The sequence below is a fragment of the Chiloscyllium plagiosum genome, unplaced genomic scaffold, assembly GCF_037043375.1.
Source record: "Chiloscyllium plagiosum isolate Xiang-an unplaced genomic scaffold, Cpla_swu_hap1 HiC_scaffold_28, whole genome shotgun sequence".
Lineage (NCBI taxonomy): Eukaryota > Metazoa > Chordata > Chondrichthyes > Orectolobiformes > Hemiscylliidae > Chiloscyllium > Chiloscyllium plagiosum.
The window spans coordinates 45,672,176-45,690,307 of record NW_028270166.1 but is presented as its reverse complement, the minus strand read 5'-3'; positions in this window follow the sequence as shown (position 1 = coordinate 45,690,307).

Genomic DNA, 18,132 nt, shown 5'->3' with positions numbered 1-18,132 from the left:
AGTGTGTTGTTTCTCTATCTTTATTCTCTGATCAGTGTGTTGTTTCTCTATCTTTATTCTCTGATCAGTGTGTTGTTTCTCGATTTTTATTCTCTGATCAGTGTATTGTTTCTATATCATTATTCTCTGATCAGTGTGTTGTTTCTCTATCTTTATTCTCTGATCAGTGTGTTGTTTCTTGATCTTGACTCTCTGATCAGTGTGTTGTTTCTCTATCTTTATACTCTGATCAGTGCGTTGTTTCTCGATCTTTATTCTGTGATCAGTGTGTTGTTTCTCTATTTTTATTCTCTGATCAGTGTGTTGTTTCTCTATCTTTATTCTCTGATCAGTGTGTTGTTTCTCTATCTTTATTCTCTGATCAGTGTGTTGTTTCTCTATCTTCATTCTCTGATCAGTGTGTTGTTTCTCGATCTTTATTCACTGATCAGTGTGTTGTTTCTCTATCTTTATTCTCTGATCAGTGTGTTGTTTCTCTATCTTTATTCTCTGATCAGTGTGTTGTTTCTCTATCTTTATTCTCTGATCAGTGTGTTGTTTCTGTATCTTTATTCTCTGATCAGTGTGTTGTTTCTCTATCTTTATTCTCTGATCAGTGTGTTGTTTCTCTATCTTCATTCTCTGATCAGTGTGTTGTTTCTCGATCTTTATTCTCTGATCAGTGTGTTGTTTCTCTATCTTTATTCTCTGATCAGTGTGTTGTTTCTCGATCTTTATTCTCTGATCAGAGTGTTATTTCTCTATGTTTATTCTCTGATCAGTGTGTTGTTTCTCTATCTTTATTCTCTGATCAGTGTGTTGCTTCTCGATCTTTATTCTCTGATCAGTGTGTTGTTTCTCTATCTTTATTCTCTGATCAGTGTGTTGTTTCTCGATCTTTATTCTCTGATCAGTGTGTTGTTTCTCTTTCTTTATTCTCTGATCAATGTGTTGTTTCTCGATCTTTATTCTCTGATCAGTGTGTTGTTTCTCTATCTTCATTCTCTGATCAGTGTGTTGTTTCTCGATCTTTATTCTCTGACCAGTGTGTTTTTTCTCGATCTTTATTCTCTGATCAGTGTGTTGTTTCTCTATCTTTATTCTCTGATCAGTGTGTTGTTTCTCTATCTTTATTCTCTGATCAGTGTGTTGTTTCTCTATCTTTATTCTCTGATCAGTGTGTTATTTCTCTATCTTTATTCTCTGATCAGTGTGTTGTTTCTCTATCTTTATTCTCTGATCAGTGTGTTGTTTCTCGATCTTTATTGTCTGATCAGTGTGTTGTTTCTGTATCTTCATTCTCTGATCAGTGTGTTGTTTCTCGATCTTTATTCTCTGATCAGTGTGTTGTTTCTCGATCTTTATTCTCTGATCAGTGTGTTGTTTCTCTATCTTTATTCTCTGATCAGTGTGTTGTTTCTCTATCTTTATTCTCTGATCAGTGTGTTGTTTCTCTATCTTTATTCTCTGATCAGTGTGTTATTTCTCTATCTTTATTCTCTGATCAGTGTGTTGTTTCTCTATCTTTATTCTCTGATCAGTGTGTTGTTTCTCTATCTTTATTCTATGATCATTGTGTTGTTTCTCGATCTTTATTCTCTGATCAGTGTGTTGTTTCTCGATCTTTATTCTCTGATCAGTGTGTTGTTTCTCTTTCTTTATTCTCTGATCAATGTGTTGTTTCTCGATCTTTATTCTCTGATCAGTGTGTTGTTTCTCTATCTTCATTCTCTGATAAGTGTGTTGTTTCTCGATCTTTATTCTCTGATCAGTGTGTTTTTTCTCGATCTTTATTCTCTGATCAGTGTGTTGTTTCTCTATCTTTATTCTCTGATCAGTGTGTTGTTTCTCTATCTTTATTCTCTGATCAGTGTGTTGTTTCTCTATCTTTATTCTCTGATCAGTGTGTTATTTCTCTATCTTTATTCTCTGATCAGTGTGTTGTTTCTCTATCTTTATTCTCTGATCAATGTGTTGTTTCTCGATCTTTATTCTCTGATCAGTGTGTTGTTTCTCTATCTTCATTCTCTGATCAGTGTGTTGTTTCTCGATCTTTATTCTCTGATCAGTGTGTTGTTTCTCGATCTTTATTCTCTGATCAGTGTGTTGTTTCTCTGTCTTTATTCTCTGATCAGTGTGTTGTTTCTCTATCTTTATTCTGTGATCAGTGTGTTGTTTCTCTATCTTTATTCTCTGATCAGTGTGTTATTTCTCTATCTTTATTCTCTGATCAGTGTGTTGTTTCTCTATCTTTATTCTCTGATCAGTGTGTTGTTTCTCTATCTTTATTCTCTGATCAGTGTGTTGTTTCTCGATCTTTATTCTCTGATCAGTGTGTTGTTTCTCAATCTTAATTCTCTGATCAGTGTGTTGTTTCTCGATCTTTATTCTCTGATCAGTGTGTTGTTTCTCGATCTTTATTCTCTGATCAGTGTGTTGTTTCTCTGTCTTTATTCTCTGATCAGTGTGTTGTTTCTCTATCTTTATTCTCTGATCAGTGTGTTGTTTCTCTATCTTCATTCTCTGATCAGTGTGTTGTTTCTCGATCTTTATTCTCTGATCAGTGTGTTGTTTCTCGATCTTTATTCTCTGAGCAGTGTGTTGTTTCTCTGTCTTTATTCTCTGATCAGTGTGTTGTTTCTCGATCTTTATTCTCTGATCAGTGTATTGTTTCTATAATATTATTCTCTGATCAGTGTGTTGTTTCTCTACCTTTATTCTCTGATCAGTGTGTTGTTTCTCTATCTTTATTCTCTGATCAGTGTGTTGTTTCTCTATCTTTATTCTCTGATCAGTGTGTTGTTTCTCGATTTTTATTCTCTGATCAGTGTATTGTTTCTATATCATTATTCTCTGATCAGTGTGTTGTTTCTCTATCTTTATTCTCTGATCAGTGTGTTGTTTCTTGATCTTGACTCTCTGATCAGTGTGTTGTTTCTCTATCTTTATACTCTGATCAGTGCGTTGTTTCTCGATCTTTATTCTGTGATCAGTGTGTTGTTTCTCTATTTTTATTCTCTGATCAGTGTGTTGTTTCTCTATCTTTATTCTCTGATCAGTGTGTTGTTTCTCTATCTTTATTCTCTGATCAGTGTGTTGTTTCTCTATCTTCATTCTCTGATCAGTGTGTTGTTTCTCGATCTTTATTCACTGATCAGTGTGTTGTTTCTCTATCTTTATTCTCTGATCAGTGTGTTGTTTCTCGATCTTTATTCTCTGATCAGTGTGTTGTTTCTGTATCTTTATTCTCTGATCAGTGTGTTGTTTCTCTATCTTTATTCTCTGATCAGTGTGTTGATTCTCTATCTTTATTCTCTGATCAGTGTGTTGTTTCTCTATCTTCATTCTCTGATCAGTGTGTTGTTTCTCGATCTTTATTCTCTGATCAGTGTGTTGTTTCTCTATCTTCATTCTCTGATCAGTGTGTTGTTTCTCGATCTTTATTCTCTGATCAGTGTGTTGTTTCTGTATCTTTATTCTCTGATCAGTGTGTTGTTTCTCTATCTTTATTCTCTGATCAGTGTGTTGATTCTCTATCTTTATTCTCTGATCAGTGTGTTGTTTCTCTATCTTTATTCTCTGATCAGTGTGTTGTTTCTCGATCTTTATTCTCTGATCAGTGTGTTGTTTCTCTTTCTTTATTCTCTGATCAATGTGTTGTTTCTCGATCTTTATTCTCTGATCAGTGTGTTGTTTCTCTATCTTCATTCTCTGATCAGTGTGTTGTTTCTCGATCTTTATTCTCTGACCAGTGTGTTTTTTCTCGATCTTTATTCTCTGATCAGTGTGTTGTTTCTCTATCTTTATTCTCTGATCAGTGTGTTGTTTCTCTATCTTTATTCTCTGATCAGTGTGTTATTTCTCTATCTTTATTCTCTGATCAGTGTGTTGTTTCTCTATCTTTATTCTCTGATCAGTGTGTTGTTTCTCGATCTTTATTGTCTGATCAGTGTGTTGTTTCTGTATCTTCATTCTCTGATCAGTGTGTTGTTTCTCGATCTTTATTCTCTGATCAGTGTGTTGTTTCTCGATCTTTATTCTCTGATCAGTGTGTTGTTTCTCTATCTTTATTCTCTGATCAGTGTGTTGTTTCTCTATCTTTATTCTCTGATCAGTGTGTTGTTTCTCTATCTTTATTCTCTGATCAGTGTGTTATTTCTCTATCTTTATTCTCTGATCAGTGTGTTGTTTCTCTATCTTTATTCTCTGATCAGTGTGTTGTTTCTCTATCTTTATTCTCTGATCATTGTGTTGTTTCTCGATCTTTATTCTCTGATCAGTGTGTTGTTTCTCGATCTTTATTCTCTGATCAGTGTGTTGTTTCTCGATCTTTATTCGCAGAGCAGTGTGTTTTTTCTCTATCTTTATTCTCTGATCAGTGTGTTGTTTCTCGATCTTTATTCTCTGATCAGTGTGTTGTTTCTCTATCTTTATTCTCTGATCAGTGTGTTGTTTCTCGATCTTTATTCTCTGATCAGTGGGTTGTTTCTCGATCTTTATTCGCAGAGCAGTGTGTTGTTTCTCTATCTTTATTCTCTGATCAGTGAGTTGATTCTCGATCTTTATTCTCTGATCAGTGTGTTCTTTCTCTATCTTTATTCTCTGATCATTGTGTTGTTTCTCTATCTTTATTCTCTGATCAGTGTGTTGTTTCTCTATCTTTATTCTCTGATCAGTGTGTTATTTCTCTATCTTTATTCTCTGATCAGTGTGTTGTTTCTCTATCTTTATTCTCTGATCAGTGTGTTGTTTCTCTGTCTTTATTCTCTGATCAGTGTGTTGTTTCTCTATCTTTATTCTCTGATCAGTGTGTTGTTTCTCTATCTTTATTCTCTGATCAGTGTGTTGTTTCTCGATCTTTATTCTCTGATCAGTGTATTGTTTCTATATCATTATTCTCTGATCAGTGTGTTGTTTCTCTATCTTTATTCTCTGATCAGTGTGTTGTTTCTTGATCTTGATTCTCTGATCAGTGTGTTGTTTCTCTATCTTTATTCTCTGATCAGTGTGTTGTTTCTCGATCTTTATTCTGTGATCAGTGTGTTGTTTCTCTATTTTTATTCTCTGATCAGTGTGTTGTTTCTCCATCTTTATTCTGTGATCAGTGTGTTGTTTCTCTATCTTTATTCTCTGATCAGTGTGTTGTTTCTCTATCTTCATTCTCTGATCAGTGTGTTGTTTCTCGATCTTTATTCACTGATCAGTGTGTTGTTTCTCTATCTTTATTCTCTGATCAGTGTGTTGTTTCTCTATCTTTATTCTCTGATCAGTGTGTTGTTTCTCGATCTTTATTCTCTGATCAGTGTGTTGTTTCTCGATCTTTATTCTCTGATCAGTGTGTTGTTTCTCTATCTTTATTCTCTGATCAGTGTGTTGATTCTCTATCTTTATTCTCTGATCAGTGTGTTGTTTCTCTATCTTCATTCTCTGATCAGTGTGTTGTTTCTCGATCTTTATTCTCTGATCAGTGTGTTGTTTCTCTATCTTTATTCTCTGATCAGTGTGTTGTTTCTCGATCTTTATTCTCTGATCATTGTGTTATTTCTCTATGTTTATTCTCTGATCAGTGTGTTGTTTCTCTATCTTTATTCTCTGATCAGTGTGTTGCTTCTCGATCTTTATTCTCTGATCAGTGTGTTGTTTCTCTATCTTTATTCTCTGATCAGTGTGTTGTTTCTCGATCTTTATTCTCTGATCAGTGTGTTGTTTCTCTTTCTTTATTCTCGGATCAATGTGTTGTTTCTCGATCTTTATTCTCTGATCAGTGTGTTGTTTCTCTATCTTCATTCTCTGATCAGTGTGTTGTTTCTCGATCTTTATTCTCTGATCAGTGTGTTTTTTCTCGATCTTTATTCTCTGATCAGTGTGTTGTTTCTCTATCTTTATTCTCTGATCAGTGTGTTGTTTCTCTATCTTTATTCTCTGATCAGTGTGTTGTTTCTCTATCTTTATTCTCTGATCAGTGTGTTATTTCTCTATCTTTATTCTCTGATCAGTGTGTTGTTTCTCTATCTTTATTCTCTGATCAGTGTGTTGTTTCTCGATCTTTATTCTCTGATCAGTGTGTTGTTTCTCTATCTTCATTCTCTGATCAGTGTGTTGTTTCTCGATCTTTATTCTCTGATCAGTGTGTTGTTTCTCGATCTTTATTCTCTGATCAGTGTGTTGTTTCTCTGTCTTTATTCTCTGATCAGTGTGTTGTTTCTCTATCTTTCTTCTCTGATCAGTGTGTTGTTTCTCTATCTTTATTCTCTGATCAGTGTGTTATTTCTCGATCTTTATTCTCTGATCAGTGTGTTGTTTCTCTATCTTTATTCTCTGATCAGTGTGTTGTTTCTCTATCTTTATTCTCTGATCATTGTGTTGTTTCTCGATCTTTATTCTCTGATCAGTGTGTTGTTTCTCGATCTTTATTCTCTGATCAGTGTGTTGTTTCTCCATCTTTATTCTCTGATCAGTGTGTTGTTTCTCTATCTTTATTCTCTGATCAGTGTGTTGTTTCTCTATCTTTATTCTCTGATCATTGTGTTGTTTCTCGATCTTTATTCTCTGATCAGTGTGTTGTTTCTCGATCTTTATTCGCAGAGCAGTGTGTTGTTTCTCTATCTTTATTCTCTGATCAGTGTGTTGTTTCTCCATCTTTATTCTCTGATCAGTGTGTTGTTTCTCTATCTTTATTCTCTGATCAGTGTGTTGTTTCTCTATCTTTATTCTCTGATCATTGTGTTGTTTCTCGATCTTTATTCTCTGATCAGTGTGTTGTTTCTCGATCTTTATTCGCAGAGCAGTGTGTTGTTTCTCTATCTTTATTCTCTGATCAGTGTGTTATTTCTCTATCTTTATTCTCTGATCAGTGTGTTGTTTCTCTATCTTTATTCTCTGATCAGTGTGTTGTTTCTCTGTCTTTATTCTCTGATCAGTGTGTTGTTTCTCTATCTTTATTCTCTGATCAGTGTGTTGTTTCTCTATCTTTATTCTCTGATCAGTGTGTTGTTTCTCGATCTTTATTCTCTAATCAGTGTATTGTTTCTATATAATTATTCTCTGATCAGTGTGTTGTTTCTCTATCTTTATTCTCTGATCAGTGTGTTGTTTCTTGATCTTGATTCTCTGATCAGTGTGTTGTTTCTCTATCTTTATTCTCTGATCAGTGTGTTGTTTCTCGATCTTTATTCTGTGATCAGTGTGTTGTTTCTCTATTTTTATTCTCTGATCAGTGTGTTGTTTCTCCATCTTTATTCTGTGATCAGTGTGTTGTTTCTCTATCTTTATTCTCTGATCAGTGTGTTGTTTCTCTATCTTCATTCTCTGATCAGTGTGTTGTTTCTCGATCTTTATTCACTGATCAGTGTGTTGTTTCTCTATCTTTATTCTCTGATCAGTGTGTTGTTTCTCTATCTTTATTCTCTGATCAGTGTGTTGTTTCTCGATCTTTATTCTCTGATCAGTGTGTTGTTTCTCGATCTTTATTCTCTGATCAGTGTGTTGTTTCTCTATCTTTATTCTCTGATCAGTGTGTTGATTCTCTATCTTTATTCTCTGATCAGTGTGTTGTTTCTCTATCTTCATTCTCTGATCAGTGTGTTGTTTCTCGATCTTTATTCTCTGATCAGTGTGTTGTTTCTCTATCTTTATTCTCTGATCAGTGTGTTGTTTCTCGATCTTTATTCTCTGATCATTGTGTTATTTCTCTATGTTTATTCTCTGATCAGTGTGTTGTTTCTCTATCTTTATTCTCTGATCAGTGTGTTGCTTCTCGATCTTTATTCTCTGATCAGTGTGTTGTTTCTCTATCTTTATTCTCTGATCAGTGTGTTGTTTCTCGATCTTTATTCTCTGATCAGTGTGTTGTTTCTCTTTCTTTATTCTCGGATCAATGTGTTGTTTCTCGATCTTTATTCTCTGATCAGTGTGTTGTTTCTCTATCTTCATTCTCTGATCAGTGTGTTGTTTCTCGATCTTTATTCTCTGATCAGTGTGTTTTTTCTCGATCTTTATTCTCTGATCAGTGTGTTGTTTCTCTATCTTTATTCTCTGATCAGTGTGTTGTTTCTCTATCTTTATTCTCTGATCAGTGTGTTGTTTCTCTATCTTTATTCTCTGATCAGTGTGTTATTTCTCTATCTTTATTCTCTGATCAGTGTGTTGTTTCTCTATCTTTATTCTCTGATCAGTGTGTTGTTTCTCGATCTTTATTCTCTGATCAGTGTGTTGTTTCTCTATCTTCATTCTCTGATCAGTGTGTTGTTTCTCGATCTTTATTCTCTGATCAGTGTGTTGTTTCTCGATCTTTATTCTCTGATCAGTGTGTTGTTTCTCTGTCTTTATTCTCTGATCAGTGTGTTGTTTCTCTATCTTTCTTCTCTGATCAGTGTGTTGTTTCTCTATCTTTATTCTCTGATCAGTGTGTTATTTCTCGATCTTTATTCTCTGATCAGTGTGTTGTTTCTCTATCTTTATTCTCTGATCAGTGTGTTGTTTCTCTATCTTTATTCTCTGATCATTGTGTTGTTTCTCGATCTTTATTCTCTGATCAGTGTGTTGTTTCTCGATCTTTATTCTCTGATCAGTGTGTTGTTTCTCCATCTTTATTCTCTGATCAGTGTGTTGTTTCTCTATCTTTATTCTCTGATCAGTGTGTTGTTTCTCTATCTTTATTCTCTGATCATTGTGTTGTTTCTCGATCTTTATTCTCTGATCAGTGTGTTGTTTCTCGATCTTTATTCGCAGAGCAGTGTGTTGTTTCTCTATCTTTATTCTCTGATCAGTGTGTTGTTTCTCCATCTTTATTCTCTGATCAGTGTGTTGTTTCTCTATCTTTATTCTCTGATCAGTGTGTTGTTTCTCTATCTTTATTCTCTGATCATTGTGTTGTTTCTCGATCTTTATTCTCTGATCAGTGTGTTGTTTCTCGATCTTTATTCGCAGAGCAGTGTGTTGTTTCTCTATCTTTATTCTCTGATCAGTGTGTTGTTTCTCGATCTTTATTCTCTGATCAGTGTGTTGTTTCTCTATCTTTATTCTCTGATCAGTGTGTTGTTTCTCTATCTTTATTCTCTGATCAGTGTGTTGTTTCCCGATCTTTATTCTCTGATCAGTGTGTTATTTCTCTATCTTTATTCTCTGATCAGTGTGTTGTTTCTCTATCTTTATTCTCTGATCAGTGTGTTGTTTCTCGATCTTTATTCTCTGATCAGTGTGTTGTTTCTCTATCTTTATTCTCTGATCAGTGTGTTGTTTCTCTATCTTTATTCTCTGATCAGTGTGTTGTTTCTCGATCTTTATTCTCTGATCAGTGTGTTGTTTCTATATCATTATTCTCTGATCAGTGTGTTGTTTCTTGATCTTGATTCTCTGATCAGTGTGTTGTTTCTCTATCTTTATTCTCTGATCAGTGTGTTGTTTCTCCATCTTTATTCTCTGATCAGTGTGTTATTTCTCTATCTTTATTCTCTGATCAGTGTGTTGTTTCTCTATCTTTATTCTCTGATCAGTGTGTTGTTTCTCGATCTTTATTCTCTGATCAGTGTGTTGTTTCTGTATCTTCATTCTCTGATCAGTGTGTTGTTTCTCGATCTTTATTCTCTGATCAGTGTGTTGTTTCTCGATCTTTATTCTCTGATCAGTGTGTTGTTTCTCTATCTTTATTCTCTGATCAGTGTGTTGTTTCTCTATCTTTATTCTCTGATCAGTGTGTTCTTTCTCTATCTTTATTCTCTGATCAGTGTGTTATTTCTCTATCTTTATTCTCTGATCAGTGTGTTGTTTCTCTATCTTTATTCTCTGATCAGTGTGTTGTTTCTCTATCTTTATTCTCTGATCATTGTGTTGTTTCTCGATCTTTATTCTCTGATCAGTGTGTTGTTTCTCGATCTTTATTCTCTGATCAGTGTGTTGTTTCTCGATCTTTATTCGCAGAGCAGTGTGTTGTTTCTCTATCTTTATTCTCTGATCAGTGTGTTGTTTCTCGATCTTTATTCTCTGATCAGTGTGTTGTTTCTCTATCTTTATTCTCTGATCAGTGTGTTGTTTCTCGATCTTTATTCTCTGATCAGTGGGTTGTTTCTCGATCTTTATTCGCAGAGCAGTGTGTTGTTTCTCTATCTTTATTCTCTGATCAGTGAGTTGTTTCTCGATCTTTATTCTCTGATCAGTGTGTTCTTTCTCTATCTTTATTCTCTGATCATTGTGTTGTTTCTCTATCTTTATTCTCTGATCAGTGTGTTGTTTCTCTATCTTTATTCTCTGATCAGTGTGTTATTTCTCTATCTTTATTGTCTGATCAGTGTGTTGTTTCTCTATCTTTATTCTCTGATCAGTGTGTTGTTTCTCTGTCTTTATTCTCTGATCAGTGTGTTGTTTCTCTATCTTTATTCTCTGATCAGTGTGTTGTTTCTCTATCTTTATTCTCTGATCAGTGTGTTATTTCTCGATCTTTATTCTCTGATCAGTGTATTGTTTCTATATCATTATTCTCTGATCAGTGTGTTGTTTCTCTATCTTTATTCTCTGATCAGTGTGTTGTTTCTTGATCTTGATTCTCTGATCAGTGTGTTGTTTCTCTATCTTTATTCTCTGATCAGTGTGTTGTTTCTCGATCTTTATTCTGTGATCAGTGTGTTGTTTCTCTATTTTTATTCTCTGATCAGTGTGTTGTTTCTCTATCTTTATTCTGTGATCATTGTGTTGTTTCTCTATCTTTATTCTCTGATCAGTGTGTTGTTTCTCTATCTTCATTCTCTGATCAGTGTGTTGTTTCTCGATCTTTATTCACTGATCAGTGTGTTGTTTCTCTATGTTTATTCTCTGATCAGTGTGTTGTTTCTCTATCTTTATTCTCTGATCAGTGTGTTGTTTCTCGATCTTTATTCTCTGATCAGTGTGTTGTTTCTCTATCTTTATTCTCTGATCAGTGTGTTGTTTCTCTATCTTTATTCTCTGATCAGTGTGTTGTTTCTCGATCTTCATTCTCTGATCAGTGTGTTGTTTCTCGATCTTTATTCTCTGCTCAGTGTGTTGTTTCTCTATCTTTATTCTCTGATCAGTGTGTTGTTTCTCGATCTTTATTCTCTGATCATTGTGTTATTTCTCTATGTTTATTCTCTGATCAGTGTGTTGTTTCTCTATCTTTATTCTCTGATCAGTGTGTTGCTTCTCGATCTTTATTCTCTGATCAGTGTGTTGTTTCTCTATCTTTATTCTCTGATCAGTTTGTTGTTTCTCGATCTTTATTCTCTGATCAGTGTGTTGTTTCTCTTTCTTTATTCTCTGATCAATGTGTTGTTTCTCGATCTTTATTCTCTGATCAGTGTGTTGTTTCTCTATCTTCATTCTCTGATCAGTGTGTTGTTTCTCGATCTTTATTCTCTGATCAGTGTGTTTTTTCTCGATCTTTATTCTCTGATCAGTGTGTTGTTTCTCTATCTTTATTCTCTGATCAGTGTGTTGTTTCTCTATCTTTATTCTCTGATCAGTGTGTTGTTTCTCTATCTTTATTCTCTGATCAGTGTGTTATTTCTCTATCTTTATTCTCTGATCAGTGTGTTGTTTCTCTATCTTTATTCTCTGATCAGTGTGTTGTTTCTCGATCTTTATTCTCTGATCAGTGTGTTGTTTCTCTATCTTCATTCTCTGATCAGTGTGTTGTTTCTCGATCTTTATTCTCTGATCAGTGTGTTGTTTCTCTGTCTTTTTTCTCTGATCAGTGTGTTGTTTCTCTATCTTTATTCTCTGATCAGTGTGTTGTTTCTCTATCTTTATTCTCTGATCAGTGTGTTATTTCTCTATCTTTATTCTCTGATCAGTGTGTTGTTTCTCTATCTTTATTCTCTGATCAGTGTGTTGTTTCTCTATCTTTATTCTCTGATCATTGTGTTGTTTCTCGATCTTTATTCTCTGATCAGTGTGTTGTTTCTCGATCTTTATTCTCTGATCAGTGTGTTGTTTCTCTATCTTTATTCTCTGATCAGTGTGTTGTTTCTCTATCTTTATTCTCTGATCAGTGTGTTGTTTCTCTATCTTTATTCTCTGATCAGTGTGTTGTTTCTCTATCTTTATTCTCTGATCAGTGTGTTATTTCTCTATCTTTATTCTCTGATCAGTGTGTTGTTTCTCTATCTTTATTCTCTGATCAGTGTGTTGTTTCTCGATCTTTATTCTCTGATCAGTGTGTTGTTTCTCAATCTTCATTCTCTGATCAGTGTGTTGTTTCTCGATCTTTATTCTCTGATCAGTGTGTTGTTTCTCGATCTTTATTCTCTGATCAGTGTGTTGTTTCTCTGTCTTTATTCTCTGATCAGTGTGTTGTTTCTCTATCTTTATTCTCTGATCAGTGTGTTGTTTCTCTATCTTCATTCTCTGATCAGTGTGTTGTTTCTCGATCTTTATTCTCTGATCAGTGTGTTGTTTCTCGATCTTTATTCTCTGATCAGTGTGTTGTTTCTCTGTCTTTATTCTCTGATCAGTGTGTTGTTTCTCGATCTTTATTCTCTGATCAGTGTATTGTTTCTATAATATTATTCTCTGATCAGTGTGTTGTTTCTCTATCTTCATTCTCTGATCAGTGTGTTGTTTCTCGATCTTTATTCTCTGATCAGTGTGTTGTTTCTCTGTCTTTATTCTCTGATCAGTGTGTTGTTTCTCTATCTTTATTCTCTGATCAGTGTGTTGTTTCTCTATCTTTATTCTCTGATCATTGTGTTGTTTCTCGATCTTTATTCTCTGATCAGTGTGTTGTTTCTCGATCTTTATTCTCTGATCAGTGTGTTGTTTCTCGATCTTTATTCTCTGATCAGTGTGTTGTTTCTATATCTTTATTCTCTGATCAGTGTGTTGTTTCTCCATCTTTATTCTCTGATCAGTGTGTTGTTTCTCTATCTTTATTCTCTGATCATTGTGTTGTTTCTCGATCTTTATTCTCTGATCAGTGTGTTGTTTCTCTATCTTTATTCTCTGATCAGTGGGTTGTTTCTCGATCTTTATTCGCAGAGCAGTGTGTTGTTTCTCTATCTTTATTCTCTGATCAGTGAGTTGTTTCTCGATCTTTATTCTCTGATCAGTGTGTTCTTTCTCTATCTTTATTCTCTGATCATTGTGTTGTTTCTCTATCTTTATTCTCTGATCAGTGTGTTGTTTCTCTATCTTTATTCTCTGATCAGTGTGTTATTTCTCTATCTTTATTCTCTGATCAGTGTGTTGTTTCTCGATCTTTATTCTCTGATCAGTGTGTTGTTTCTCTATCTTTATTCTCTGATCAGTGTGTTGTTTCTCTATCTTTATTCTCTGATCAGTGTGTTGTTTCTCTATCTTTATTCTCTGATCAGTGTGTTGTTTCTCGATTTTTATTCTCTGATCAGTGTATTGTTTCTATATCATTATTCTCTGATCAGTGTGTTGTTTCTCTATCTTTATTCTCTGATCAGTGTGTTGTTTCTTGATCTTGACTCTCTGATCAGTGTGTTGTTTCTCTATCTTTATACTCTGATCAGTGCGTTGTTTCTCGATCTTTATTCTGTGATCAGTGTGTTGTTTCTCTATTTTTATTCTCTGATCAGTGTGTTGTTTCTCTATCTTTATTCTCTGATCAGTGTGTTGTTTCTCTATCTTTATTCTCTGATCAGTGTGTTGTTTCTCTATCTTCATTCTCTGATCAGTGTGTTGTTTCTCGATCTTTATTCACTGATCAGTGTGTTGTTTCTCTATCTTTATTCTCTGATCAGTGTGTTGTTTCTCTATCTTTATTCTCTGATCAGTGTGTTGTTTCTCGATCTTTATTCTCTGATCAGTGTGTTGTTTCTGTATCTTTATTCTCTGATCAGTGTGTTGTTTCTCTATCTTTATTCTCTGATCAGTGTGTTGATTCTCTATCTTTATTCTCTGATCAGTGTGTTGTTTCTCTATCTTCATTCTCTGATCAGTGTGTTGTTTCTCGATCTTTATTCTCTGATCAGTGTGTTGTTTCTCTATCTTTATTCTCTGATCAGTGTGTTGTTTCTCGATCTTTATTCTCTGATCAGAGTGTTATTTCTCTATGTTTATTCTCTGATCAGTGTGTTGTTTCTCTATCTTTATTCTCTGATCAGTGTGTTGCTTCTCGATCTTTATTCTCTGATCAGTGTGTTGTTTCTCTATCTTTATTCTCTGATCAGTGTGTTGTTTCTCGATCTTTATTCTCTGATCAGTGTGTTGTTTCTCTTTCTTTATTCTCTGATCAATGTGTTGTTTCTCGATCTTTATTCTCTGATCAGTGTGTTGTTTCTCTATCTTCATTCTCTGATCAGTGTGTTGTTTCTCGATCTTTATTCTCTGACCAGTGTGTTTTTTCTCGATCTTTATTCTCTGATCAGTGTGTTGTTTCTCTATCTTTATTCTCTGATCAGTGTGTTGTTTCTCTATCTTTATTCTCTGATCAGTGTGTTGTTTCTCTATCTTTATTCTCTGATCAGTGTGTTATTTCTCGATCTTTATTGTCTGATCAGTGTGTTGTTTCTGTATCTTCATTCTCTGATCAGTGTGTTGTTTCTCGATCTTTATTCTCTGATCAGTGTGTTGTTTCTCGATCATTATTCTCTGATCAGTGTGTTGTTTCTCTATCTTTATTCTCTGATCAGTGTGTTGTTTCTCTATCTTTATTCTCTGGTCAGTGTGTTGTTTCTCTATCTTTATTCTCTGATCAGTGTGTTATTTCTCTATCTTTATTCTCTGATCAGTGTGTTGTTTCTCTATCTTTATTCTCTGATCAGTGTGTTGTTTCTCTATCTTTATTCTCTGATCATTGTGTTGTTTCTCGATCTTTATTCTCTGATCAGTGTGTTGTTTCTCGATCTTTATTCTCTGATCAGTGTGTTGTTTCTCTATCTTTATTCTCTGATCAATGTGTTGTTTCTCGATCTTTATTCTCTGATCAGTGTGTTGTTTCTCTATCTTCATTCTCTGATCAGTGTGTTGTTTCTCGATCTTTATTCTCTGATCAGTGTGTTTTTTCTCGATCTTTATTCTCTGATCAGTGTGTTGTTTCTCTATCTTTATTCTCTGATCAGTGTGTTGTTTCTCTATCTTTATTCTCTGATCAGTGTGTTGTTTCTCTATCTTTATTCTCTGATCAGTGTGTTATTTCTCTATCTTTATTCTCTGATCAGTGTGTTGTTTCTCTATCTTTATTCTCTGATCAGTGTGTTGTTTCTCGATCTTTATTCTCTGATCAGTGTGTTGTTTCTCTATCTTCATTCTCTGATCAGTGTGTTGTTTCTCGATCTTTATTCTCTGATCAGTGTGTTGTTTCTCGATCTTTATTCTCTGATCAGTGTGTTGTTTCTCTGTCTTTATTCTCTGATCAGTGTGTTGTTTCTCTATCTTTATTCTCTGATCAGTGTGTTGTTTCTCTATCTTTATTCTCTGATCAGTGTGTTATATCTCTATCTTTATTCTCTGATCAGTGTGTTGTTTCTCTATCTTTATTCTCTGATCAGTGTGTTGTTTCTCTATCTTTATTCTCTGATCATTGTGTTGTTTCTCGATCTTTATTCTCTGATCAGTGTGTTGTTTCTCGATCTTTATTCTCTGATCAGTGTGTTGTTTCTCTATCTTTATTCTCTGATCAGTGTGTTGTCTCTCTATCTTTATTCTCTGATCAGTGTGTTGTTTCTCTATCTTTATTCTCTGATCAGTGTGTTGTTTCTCTATCTTTATTCTCTGATCAGTGTGTTATTTCTCTATCTTTATTCTCTGATCAGTGTGTTGTTTCTCTATCTTTATTCTCTGATCAGTGTGTTGTTTCTCGATCTTTATTCTCTGATCAGTGTGTTGTTTCTCAATCTTCATTCTCTGATCAGTGTGTTGTTTCTCGATCTTTATTCTCTGATCAGTGTGTTGTTTCTCGATCTTTATTCTCTGATCAGTGTGTTGTTTCTCTGTCTTTATTCTCTGATCAGTGTGTTGTTTCTCTATCTTTATTCTCTGATCAGTGTGTTGTTTCTCTATCTTCATTCTCTGATCAGTGTGTTGTTTCTCGATCTTTATTCTCTGATCAGTGTGTTGTTTCTCGATCTTTATTCTCTGATCAGTGTGTTGTTTCTCTGTCTTTATTCTCTGATCAGTGTGTTGTTTCTCGATCTTTATTCTCTGATCAGTGTATTGTTTCTATAATATTATTCTCTGATCAGTGTGTTTTTTCTCTATCTTCATTCTCTGATCAGTGTGTTGTTTCTCGATCTTTATTCTCTGATCAGTGTGTTGTTTCTCTGTCTTTATTCTCTGATCAGAGTGTTGTTTCTCTATCTTTATTCTCTGATCAGTGTGTTGTTTCTCTATCTTTATTCTCTGATCAGTGTGTTGTTTCTCTATCTTTATTCTCTGATCAGTGTGTTGTTTCTCGATCTTTATTCTCTGATCAGTGTGTTGTTTCTCGATCTTTATTCTCTGATCAGTGTGTTGTTTCTATATCTTTATTCTCTGATCAGTGTGTTGTTTCTCCATCTTTATTCTCTGATCAGTGTGTTGTTTCTCTATCTTTATTCTCTGATCATTGTGTTGTTTCTCGATCTTTATTCTCTGATCAGTGTGTTGTTTCTCGATCTTTATTCTCTGATCAGTGGGTTGTTTCTCGATCTTTATTCGCAGAGCAGTGTGTTGTTTCTCTATCTTTATTCTCTGATCAGTGAGTTGTTTCTCGATCTTTATTCTCTGATCAGTGTGTTCTTTCTCTATCTTTATTCTCTGATCATTGTGTTGTTTCTCTATCTTTATTCTCTGATCAGTGTGTTGTTTCTCTATCTTTATTCTCTGATCAGTGTGTTATTTCTCTATCTTTATTCTCTGATCAGTGTGTTGTTTCTCGATCTTTATTCTCTGATCAGTGTGTTGTTTCTCTACCTTTATTCTCTGATCAGTGTGTTGTTTCTCTATCTTTATTCTCTGATCAGTGTGTTGTTTCTCTATCTTTATTCTCTGATCAGTGTGTTGTTTCTCGATTTTTATTCTCTGATCAGTGTATTGTTTCTATATCATTATTCTCTGATCAGTGTGTTGTTTCTCTATCTTTATTCTCTGATCAGTGTGTTGTTTCTTGATCTTGACTCTCTGATCAGTGTGTTGTTTCTCTATCTTTATTCTCTGATCAGTGTGTTATTTCTCTATCTTTATTCTCTGATCAGTGTGTTGTTTCTCGATCTTTATTCTCTGATCAGTGTGTTGTTTCTCTACCTTTATTCTCTGATCAGTGTGTTGTTTCTCTATCTTTATTCTCTGATCAGTGTGTTGTTTCTCTATCTTTATTCTCTGATCAGTGTGTTGTTTCTCGATTTTTATTCTCTGATCAGTGTATTGTTTCTATATCATTATTCTCTGATCAGTGTGTTGTTTCTCTATCTTTATTCTCTGATCAGTGTGTTGTTTCTTGATCTTGACTCTCTGATCAGTGTGTTGTTTCTCTATCTTTATACTCTGATCAGTGCGTTGTTTCTCGATCTTTATTCTGTGATCAGTGTGTTGTTTCTCTATTTTTATTCTCTGATCAGTGTGTTGTTTCTCTATCTTCATTCTCTGATCAGTGTGTTGTTTCTCGATCTTTATTCACTGATCAGTGTGTTGTTTCTCTATCTTTATTCTCTGATCAGTGTGTTGTTTCTCTATCTTTATTCTCTGATCAGTGTGTTGTTTCTCTATCTTCATTCTCTGATCAGTGTGTTGTTTCTCGATCTTTATTCACTGATCAGTGTGTTGTTTCTCTATCTTTATTCTCTGATCAGTGTGTTGTTTCTCTATCTTTATTCTCTGATCAGTGTGTTGTTTCTCGATCTTTATTCTCTGATCAGTGTGTTGTTTCTGTATCTTTATTCTCTGATCAGTGTGTTGTTTCTCTATCTTTATTCTCTGATCAGTGTGTTGATTCTCTATCTTTATTCTCTGATCAGTGTGTTGTTTCTCTATCTTCATTCTCTGATCAGTGTGTTGTTTCTCGATCTTTATTCTCTGATCAGTGTGTTGTTTCTCTATCTTTATTCTCTGATCAGTGTGTTGTTTCTCGATCTTTATTCTCTGATCAGAGTGTTATTTCTCTATGTTTATTCTCTGATCAGTGTGTTGTTTCTCTATCTTTATTCTCTGATCAGTGTGTTGCTTCTCGATCTTTATTCTCTGATCAGTGTGTTGTTTCTC